Source organism: Eschscholzia californica, unplaced genomic scaffold, assembly GCF_041429995.1.
Source record: "Eschscholzia californica isolate CP2 unplaced genomic scaffold, dmEscCali1.0.p SCAF_1, whole genome shotgun sequence".
Classification (NCBI taxonomy): domain Eukaryota; kingdom Viridiplantae; phylum Streptophyta; class Magnoliopsida; order Ranunculales; family Papaveraceae; genus Eschscholzia; species Eschscholzia californica.
The window spans coordinates 74431404-74442453 of record NW_028238198.1 but is presented as its reverse complement, the minus strand read 5'-3'; the positions used below and the strand labels follow the sequence as shown (position 1 = coordinate 74442453).

The 11050-nt window shown below is 36.0% G+C and overlaps 1 long non-coding RNA gene and 1 pseudogene across 1 annotated transcript; one reads left to right on the top strand and one right to left on the bottom strand.

Annotated features, from left to right (window-relative positions):
- Positions 1 to 452: 452 nt before the first annotated feature.
- Positions 453 to 4826, bottom strand: LOC147569082 (uncharacterized). Its single transcript, XR_015231191.1, has 4 exons — positions 4377 to 4826; positions 2436 to 2527; positions 1456 to 1535; positions 453 to 809 (listed from the first exon to the last, which is right to left on the bottom strand). It is a non-coding gene; the product is annotated as an uncharacterized LOC147569082 (long non-coding RNA).
- Positions 4827 to 5543: 717 nt separating this feature from the next.
- On the top strand, positions 5544 to 10063 carry LOC147569081 (putative receptor-like protein kinase At2g42960; annotated as a pseudogene).
- Positions 10064 to 11050: the final 987 nt, after the last annotated feature.

Below are 11050 nucleotides of genomic sequence, written 5' to 3'. Positions count from 1 at the left end.
TTGAACACTACAAAAAATATGCCCATTAGGGGCGGCCAAAAACCGTCCCAAAATCGTATAAACCGTCCCAAATAGATTATTGGGGACGGATATTGTCTGTCGGCGAAAGTGGCGTCCCAAATATTATTTGGGACAGATATTGGGACGGATAGAATCTGTCCCCAATACTGTTTTTGGGACGATCTATATCCGTCCCTGCAGCAAAGATGTTTAGGGACAGTCACTAACTGTCCCTAAAAGTTTGGCAGGAGTTTTACCCATTTCACATTCGGGACAATTGTCATCTGTCCCTAAAATTTTGGCGGGACTATTTTTCGGGACAATTAATTACCGTACCCATAAATTCGGCGGGAATGCATTGCGGATAATTAATTGTCGCCCCTACAAACTCGGCAGGAACTTTTTGTAGCCTGCGTTTGGAAAGCTAAGGGCTATCCTTGTAAATACTGTCCATAAGCAAATAAACTTGACACTTTCACTTAAAAGGAATTGAAACATCGATAATCAATAATATTTTTTCATACGAAAAGATAATGTAATCCGTTACAAGTTATTGTCAAACTTAACTAACTAGAATATTTAATAAATATTAACAAGAGATCATCCAAGAAGTATGTTACTTAACCGGTCCAACATTCTTAAAAAAAATGGTCTAACATACCAAATAGTATGTATTACCAACAAGAAATCTGCACGCCAAAAAAAAAAAAGGAAACCTGCACACACTATCATTTGTCCATTTATGGATCTCCCTGAACCTCTGCTCAACGTGATTGAAACTCTTCACACTCGGTAAGATTGTACATAATCTGTAAAACCTCAAGCATCATTACGTGTCTGATAATAAACAATTGAAAAAGATATAATAAAATTAACTAGGCATGTGAACTTATATCTCTAACATCGTATAAAAATTGAACCCAACTTGCATGCATTGAATTTTTAACACAAGAAAAAATCCGGCAAAGACAAAAAGACATAAAGACGTACGAAGAGATCCTTGGCCTGCTGCGCCGGAGCAGCAGCTACATCCCCTGGCCGGGTTCAAGTTAATAAATAGACATTCTTTGTTAAAGACAGTAGCTGCTGCAACCCAAGGGAAAACAATACAGGGGAAAACAATTTTAAGACCTTGTCAAATAAAGTCTCTGATTATCCTCTCCATCTTTGTATCAATTACCACAATACAAGGGAAAACAATTTTAAGACCTATGGAGCAGCAGCAGCTGCAAACCCTGTGCTGCTGCAGCGCAGCATCAGCTGCTGCAATCCAAGGGATAAGTTTGAAATCATACAAGAGAGGCAAAGTTCTAGACGATATGTTGGATTATTACATTACACACCTGAGTGCTTAATGCAAAAGGTTCACACCCTATAATAAGCCTTGAGAATCCAAAATAAAACAAAACACCACCACAAAGACTAGAGGGAAAAATGAAGTCGAGGAATTAGTACCACTAATAAGCCAGATGTCATCAATGCCTTTTGATTTTTGCTCTTCGGCATGTTCAATGAAACCAGGTACATGTTTCAAGCTGCAACCAAAAGAAAACAAAAATTTCGTTGGACTACTTGCTCGCAGAAGAAAAGAAGTTTCAGAGAGAAGGTCTCATGCTGATCACTGAGCCGTAACACTAATAATGTCAACCATATCTATTTTTATATACACCATGATCAGAGTTTTCATGGCGTGGATCATCAGTTTTAAATCTTTGCAGATATATCATATATGACAATCCCAAAACTCTAAACTTCACAAGTAGAAATGTCATTAAACTAAAGACGGAACGAAAGATATCATGGTTTACAAGAACAGGAACTCCTTAGACCTAAAAATTGGGGTTTGGAGTAGATAAGTTTGAAATTTCATATTTGGCCATATACCATATCTATAAAGAGAAAAAAGAAACTTGACCAAATGAAACTCAATCAAAATCATTTAGCAAAGTAAGTTCGAAAAAAAACATCATAACTAATTCTTTATTACCACTTGGTATACGCTTCCCAACCAAATGAAATAAGAAGTAAATATAACCCGCACCGGTCAAGTTCTAAGATTAACAATCCAACTAACTCATATGTTGAATTGATCAATGTGAGACAGAAGTTGGTAACTACTATGTTACATAATCAAAGCCAATATAATAAAGAGTTGATAATCTAAAGGCATACCGTGTTTTGACCAAGTCATGTACTTGTACTAGTATTAGTTAAAATTAGGCATCCTAACCAATTCATAAACAATTCGTAGTGTCATACACAATTCATATTTCATAAACACATAATAAGTACACACCAATTCATAAGAGTTAAGAAGGAGAAACAAAAGGCAAGAACAAGAAAAAGAAAAACAGAAGACAAGAACAACAAACCATTGATAAACTTTGGTTTTCTTAATTTAACGAATAAGAAGAAGATGAAGAAGAACGACGAACCTGGATGAAACCCAAAAGAAACCTAGAAGTTTAGACTCGCAACAGAACCTAGAAGACCCGCAACAGAAACCCTATAAGCTTTCTCGAAGAACCTGGATGAAAATACATTGTTTAGCACAAAATACTTGAATTGATTCTATGTTCAATTCAAATACCCAAGAATTGAATAATAGGACTGTTATTTCATTCTTATGTTATTACTGGATAGTAGTAACATGGTAGGAACAACACATAACTATTATTCGATACAATAACAAATCTATAAAACGTGTCTATGAAAACTTAATATCAAACTAGTGAATCATGACAACTTTAAAACTGAAACTATGTAATATAATCTTCTGACTATTATCATTACAAGAATAACAAATCTAAAAGAGAAAGATCACAAGAAATATATACAAATTAGTGTTAAGAATTGTGCGCAGTTCATTATTGAAATAACGAATGATGAGCTTCATCATAGGTAGGATCAAATGTCCAGCCAGCCTTCAATATTATCAACCCTAGACTGCGAAAGTAACTAGTTTGTTGTAACTAAGAAAACTTATTGCGAAGTGTTTGCCTTATCTAAATCATGCGTTGTGATTCGTCTCAGTGGTTGATCAAAGTCTCAAATTGATTTTGGGTGTTGTAGAGTGCTCAAGAACACCAATGACCCAAGGACACTAGCAAGTTCCGCATTGTGCAAGGTTTTTCCTTAGCATGGGTCTGTCCTAGACCACAGAAGGTTTCCCACCTGCTAGATAATCAAGGGGCCAAACCCACCTAAAAGGCCTAGCCCATATGTAAGACTTATATAACCCAAGTCTCGAAGGTCTTTTTAAGCAATGTGGAACTAAGTGCCTTACAGATAGAACTTTCGTTTCTCATTTCTCTCTCTCCCCAAGTTTTTCAAGTCTTGCTGAGGTACTAGAAAGAAAATGAAACCCAACCCAGACTTCATCCTCACATCCAGTATTGAATACAACTCTCGTTCAATGAATCACGATATAAGTTCAAGAAACAAGAAATAGAATTTCATGAATGGATGATCAGTGGTATATCAGGTGTTTAATAGAATTTCAAGAATGACATAAGTTCAAGAAACAAGAAATAGAATCTCATTCCCAAACAGTTCTTACAAACTTCTGTCATTCTTTAAACACCTGAACGTCTAACACAAATACGGGATTTTTTACAACTTGCTGAAGACTTAATTCAAATAATGAGATCTTAATTCAAACTTATATTATTTATAGTCTCAAATAGACCTCAAATCAACGGTTATCAACCATTCAACTAAGTCAGATAAAACACGACATGTTGAGATCGAACTTAAGTCAATTTAGATACGAAGTCAGTTTTCATATATGAATTTAGAAAATGTATACATACACAACTGAGCTTTAGTATTTTTTCTTACACCTAAGTTGCACTATGTTGTATATAAAGCAAATTATGATAATAACTTAAAAAAGAACACTTTTACAAGAACAAACAGACAAACTATATTTCAACATTACTAATAAGATCACTAGGTTTCAGAGTAAACATGATCATAGTAAGCTAGCTATACACACGCGCGTACACACATATACATACATATATATATATATATATATATATATTCCGATCTATATTCCGATATAATCAACCACTGAAAATTCACAAATCAATACTTATGATCTCAACTAGAAACAATATCCAAAGTTCCATTAGACTGAACATTATCACCATTTGTTGGATGAGCTTGAGGAGCATTGTTTGATTAATAGTACTAGTAGTACAACCACCCTGCTTATTACCCAATGAACCCAAAACAACAAATATAAGAAGATTCAGTACTAAGATTTTCAACAGGATAACTTTGTTGTTTCATTGATGGACTATAACTTGTTAATTGAGTTGGGTAAGCGATTAATTTAACAAATAAGAAGAACAGGGAGAAGAACAATGAACCTGGATGTGAAGACTCGCACCAGAAACCCTAGAAATCTCGACCAACCTGCTTCACAAAACCGAGAAGAAGCCCAAAGAAACCCTAAGTCTGCCGCACAAAAGAAGAAGATGCAACAGAAACCCTAGAAAGGCTAACCCTATAACTAGAAGAAGATCAATAGTGTTGAAGAGGAGAGAAGAAAATCATGGGGAGAAAAAAATCGTGGTGATGAAGTCGTGATGGAAGAGTGGTGAAGAGGCGAGAGAAAGAAAAGAGGGAAACAGAACGAAAAAAAATAGGGAGGGAAGAAGGGTAAAGTTTTGCGCCTTTTTTTTTGGGTCGAAAATTTCTACTTTTTTTTTTTTTTAAATTGCTCTCGGAAAATCCGTCCCTATGATAAATTGGTCCCAATTGTTATTCTATCAGGGACAAATAGTGTAAAATTGTCCCTATTACTGCTTCATTAGGGACATACGTAAAAATGTCTGTCCCAATTGAATGTTTTTTTTGTAGTGGAAGAAACCATTCGTATTATACTGTGATAACATCAGTGCGAAGTTTCTTGCTTCTAATCCCATCTTCCATGCAAGAACGAAACATATTGAGGTTGATTTTCACTATGTTAGGGATTTGGTTTCGAATGGTACCATTATTGTTCATCATCTTCCAACAAAGGAACAGATTGCAGATATATTCACTATAAGGGATTTCACTTGATCTCTTTGATTTCTTTCGGAACAAACTGATGATTCACAAATCTTCATCATCGGTTTGAGGGGGGCTGCAAAACTAGGGTTTCGATGGAACGGAAAAGAGGAATTAGGGATTTTCGAAGAAGCTGAAAGAAGGGAATTAGGGATTTCGATTCCTTTTATACTTAGGTCATGGATACCAGATATGACCTAGTCTTGGTCTAAGAGCACCCATAACAGTCAACACAAGTTGACTCCGTCGTTCTCTAAAAGCAGCCACAAACTCTTGAAGATAGTTGATAGTATAAAGGCAGCCTCAAGATCTTCTTCCTACAACAAGAGAAAGTTTGTTACATAACTAATTCATAACAAACTTTTCTGTTATTTGCCTTTTTCTGTTTTTCTTCTTTAATCTAGTATAAAAGCATATCAATGTACTTACAAACATTTCATTGAAATAAAATAGAGCTAAGAGAGATTTCTTACAGAAACCAATTTTCAGCGAAAGAAAAAGAAACCCAGAAAGGAAATCTCTTCAATTTCTTTGTTTATTTGGCATTTGTGAGAAATGGGTTTTGTTTAGGTGGATTAGATTTAGGTTTTTTCGCCTTGGGTTGTTGTCTGAGATCTTTGATTATAGATCTACAGTTAGTCTTATGCTTATATGATAAAGAAGAAGAAGGTGTTAACTAGTGGTTCAGAGATCTAGGTGAGGTTGTCACTCTTCTGAATTCAATTACAGGTATGAGGAAGAAGAAAATTCTTCTAAACTTGGGATTTTTTTTCTTTATTTTTGTTGTCTTACTAGATTTTCTGTAATTGAACCAACATTAGATGAGAAATAATATGTTTTGTTGATTATGTTGAGAATCATAAAGAAACTGCTGATTTCATTGTCAATAAGCAGGATTTTGCTGTCCTTTTTGGCTTGATAAAGTATGATAATAGCTGTTTTCTGCTTTTTTTTTGGCTTTTGATGTGTCTATTTGAGGTCAGGAATTGGTAAAGAATTTGAATGTCATACATATATGTAAGTGGCGGTTTCATGACTTGGATTGAGGCGGTTTCATGGCTTGGAAGAGAGGCGGTTTGATGAAATCAATTGGATGCAGTTTTGGAAACCAAATTGAAGTCGGTTGGTGGAGCCAAATTGGTTTCCAATTTTATACTCAATTTGGAGTCGGCACAACCCAATCCCACCGGCTTATATTAAATATAAATAGGTGGGTTGAGTGCTTTTGTAACCACACCAACACAAGCAACAACAACTCTTCTTTAGAGAGCTAGAGAGAGAGCAAGAGTGAGAGAAATTTTTCATAGTTTTTGAGCGGTGTTAAATTTGAATGTCATACATATATGTTCTATGTGAGTTCCTAGAGTCACATTGTTTTGAGTCATTTATATTTGTTTACAGGCTTGTCAAACTATAGAACAGAAGAATGGGAACAAATCTTAATGCCGAGTTACCGAAGAAAACAGGTCTCTTTGGTCTCAAGGTTTGGGTTTTAATTGGGATATGTGTTGCTTTATCTATTGTTATCATTCTCTCGGTGCTATGGGTATGTCTTATTTCCCGAAAGAAAACAAGAAGAGCAACTGATCTTCCGGTTAACCAAATCCCAATTGTTTCAAAGGAGATCAAAGAAGTAAGAGTAGACCAAGCATCAACAGATGAATTTGTTCCCCAGAATGGGATTATCAACATTCATGACAAGTATGAGGAATCGGATAAAGTTTTGGTCAATTCTGGAGTTGGAAAGGCAAATACTGTTGATAATGGTAGTCAGTCTGGTTCATTTCATAATTTGGAGAGAGATGGTGCAGGATCTCAATCTGGGGAAGAAGGAGGTTCTGGGGCTTTGCTACTTACAAGCCATCGTCGTCTTACCCGATAACTGCACCTTCGTCTTTAAGTTGTTTACCTGAATTTTCACACCTTGGTTGGGGCCATTGGTTCACATTGAGGACTTGGAGCTTGCAACTAATCGGTTCTCTAAAGAGAATGTTCTTGGGGAAGGTGGTTATGGAGTTGTTTATCGTGGTAATTTTGTTAAAGGAACCCCATTAGCAGTCAAGAAGCTCCTCAACAATCTGTAAGTTCAGAAAATGTTTCTTTTCTTTAACTTCGATAAAGTTTGTTTGTCCGGTCATTTTCTGATTATTCGTTGCTTTTCTTATAGAGGTCAAGCAGAAAAAGAATTTAGAGTAGAAGTTGAGGCTATTGTACATGTTCGTCAGAATAATTTAGCTCGACTTCTGGGATATTGTGTTGAAGGAACCCACAGGTAATACAATCATATACCTATTTCTTTATGATGATTCTCGACCCCTTCTCACAGACTTATGGAATCTTTTAATCTGAATTGTACGAATAAATAAAAACGATCATATTAGTTAAGAATTTTTCTAGCACTACTACCTCAATTACATTGAACACATGATTTAAATGCATTATAGCCCATAACACATCAAGAATGTTGGTATCATGTTTTTGTGAACTACTATGGTCAATGATAGAAAACCCAATACACGAGTTCTGTGTTTCTGATCAGTCTCTTCAGCTGCCGTTATTTATAGGCTAGAGTGATGGTTTTTACCTGTCCTATTTCTTGAATTAATGGTCCCCATTATAAACACATACCTGAATTTCCAAGTCTGCTCTTAGTGGTAGTCTGAATTCTAGGTTTCTAAATTTCATTTTTGAACTGCTCAGGATGCTGGTTTACGAGTATGTCAACAATGGGAAATTAGAGCAACGGCTTCGTGGAGCTTGCGACAACACGGATATCTTACTTGGGAGGCTCGAATGAGGCTTCTTTTCGGCACAGCTAAGGCCTGAGCTTATTAATCTAAAGCCGGAGTTTTAGGTTCTTCTTTTATTTTATCTGCACATGTTATATAAACATGGTTTATTTCATTTCAGGCTTGCCTATCTGCACGAAGCTATTGAACCGGAAGTTGTGCACCAAGACATTAAATCTAGCAATATATTAATTGACGATAACTTTAAATCTAAGGTATCTGATTTTGGTCTTGCGAAGTTACTCGGTGATGGGACAGGCCATATCGCAACTCGAGTTATGGGAACCTTGGGTAATGATCCATGAATTACAAAATCCTCTTTTTTTGGCCTTTGGGTTCTAAAGCTCCCAGTTGTGAACGGTTATCAGATGCGTAGCACATTTTGATCCTATTTATTTGTTTGTTATACTTTTTGCAGATATGTTGCACCAGAGTATGCAAATACTGGTCTTTTGAATGAAAAAGTGATGTATATAGCTTTGGCGTTGTTGTCTTGGAAGCAATCACTGGAAGTCTGGAAGGGACCCTGTAGACTATGGACGTCCTGACAATGAGGTAAGCATAAACTAGCCATCTAATATATATATACAATATCAATTATATATTGGGTCAATGAAAAGAAGCTTGTAAGAGATGGTATTTGGTTCGTGCTTCTGACAAATGGCTGTTGTATAGCCATCTAATCTGTTGTTGATTATTGTAATATGGTAGTGTTTTCTTCTTAACGTTTGGGCCTGACTCGCTTGAGTGTGATTTTTCTTGGTTGTCTGAGTTCGACTAGTTTCCGTTAGAGATACAATAGTCATTTTAAAGTATTTCAGATAATCGACCTCTAATTCCTACTTATTTTCGAAAGGCTCAACTATACCCAAATCAGCTTAAGTCAGCCATTTAGACAAGTCAGACGCACAAGACAGCTGAAAACCCCACATTTTGAAATCCTACTTGAGGCGTTAGATCTCGACTCAGATTTTAGATTTGAATAGAAAACACAAAGACCATCCAAGTGTCCAATTCATATTGGTGTACGTATTTCGGTGGAGACCCCTAATTATGCTTTGCCTATGTATGAAGACATTCCACTAGAACTATATTGATTTTAAATGAACTCAATTTTTTTCGAAAGGATTCTGTGTTTCTCTTATTGCCTACAACTATTCACAGTCTAGTCTCCTAAGAATAACATTCATTTATGTATTTTCTTCCTCTTGTGCTTCAGATATGCCTTTTCACTAGCCTAATGTTAAAATTTCTTGCTGGTAACTGCAGGTAAATATGATCGATTGGCTGAAAATGATGGTCGGGAGTAGGCGTACATTGAGACAAAACCATCGACCAGAGCCCTCAAACGGGCCCTTTTGATGATGGTCCGGGCTTTTGCTACTTACAAGCCATCGTCGTCTTACCCGATAACTGCACCTTCGCCTTTAAGTGGTTTACCTGAATTTTGTCACCTTGGTTGGGGCCATTGGTTCACATTGAGGGACTTGGAGCTTGCAACTAATCGGTTCTCTAAAGAGAATGTTCTTGGGGAAGGTGTTTATGGAGTTGTTTATCGTGGAAATCTTGTTAAAGGAACCCCGTTAGCAGTCAAGAAGCTCCTCAACAATCTGTGAGTTCCGAAAATGTTTCTTTTCTTTTACTTCGATAAAGTTTGCTTGTCGGGTCATTTTCTGATTATTCGTTGCTTTTCTTATGGAGGTCAAGCAGAAAAAGAATTTAGAGTAGAAGTTGAGGCTATTGGACATGTTCGTCATAAAAATTTAGTTCGACTTCTGGGATATTGTGTTGAAGGAACCCACTGGTAATATGATCATATACCCATTTCCTTATGACGATTCTCGATCCCTTCTCACAGACTTACGAAATCTTTTAATCTGAATTATACGAATAAATAAAACCGATCATACTACTAGTTAAGAATTTTTCTAGTACTACTACCTCAATTACATTGAACACATGATTTAAATGCATTATTGCCCATAACACATCAAGAATGTTGGTATCTTGTTTTGTGAACTACTATGGTCATTGTTAGAAAACCCAATACACAGAGTTCTGTGTTTCTGATCATAGTCTCTTCAACTGGCTTTATTCATAGGCTAGAATGATGGCTTTTTACTTGTCCTATTTCTTGTATTAATGAACACCATTATATAACCACATACCTGAATTTTCAACTCTGATTTTATTGGTGAGTCTGAATTCTAGGTTTTCACAGGCACAATAATTAAATCACAAGAAAAAGAGAGAAAAATTTGGAGAGAGGGAAACGTTGGGGGGGGGGGGGGGGAATTGGGGGATAGGGAAAGAAAGGTTAGTGAGAGAAACAAGAGGGTACTTTTGCAATAGAGGATCATAAATGCCATCAAGTCTTTTCCTGAGTTTAGTACCATTTCTGAAATGCCATAAGTCTTTTCCAGATTTTATTTGGACTACCATTTCTCTGACCCTAATAGTTAAATGTGGTAGATAAAAATATTAAATACACTTGAAACGATAACATTCAATTTAAAGACTAAAGTGCCCCTTCTCTATATAAATACTTAACACCATTGCAAGAAAGCAGAGAGGATTACTTTCTTCTTTTCTTTGCTTTGAAATACTTCTTGACATTTAGAAAAAAGGAAGAGAAAAATGTTAAACTTTTTTGACAAAGTAGTTTTTCCCATTCTAGTTTTGGTTTATGTGATAGATAGAATATCTGTGGGGATCATTATGAAGGGAAATGGAGTTGGTCTCCTCCTCAGTTTAATGTTATATTTTGCGGTTCGTATGTTTCAATCATACAGAAACGTGAATGAAATGGAAAGACGAGTCCATGAGCTTAGCATTGGTAATTTACCTACTTGTATGCTAACCTCGAACTCAAATCCTTCGCAAATGATGTATGAAGTGTGTTTTAAAAATTTTTACATATCAACAACGGTAACAAATGACATCCGAGTCTTAGAATATTGGTTAAGTGGCGTTAGTAAGCGTTTTATCAGAGGTTCAGAGGAGGCTTGCAAGATTGGACTTGGTGTCTTCCCTTCACCAATTAGAGGCAGGAATAACATTTCTTGGGTTGGACTATGTATTTCAAATCATTGTTTGATTTTTAGTGTACATGTTCACAGTGAGATTCCACCTCCACTTGTTAACTTCTTTCATTCGAAACGTCATTTATTTGTGGGTGTGAATGTGCCGAAGAAGAACCA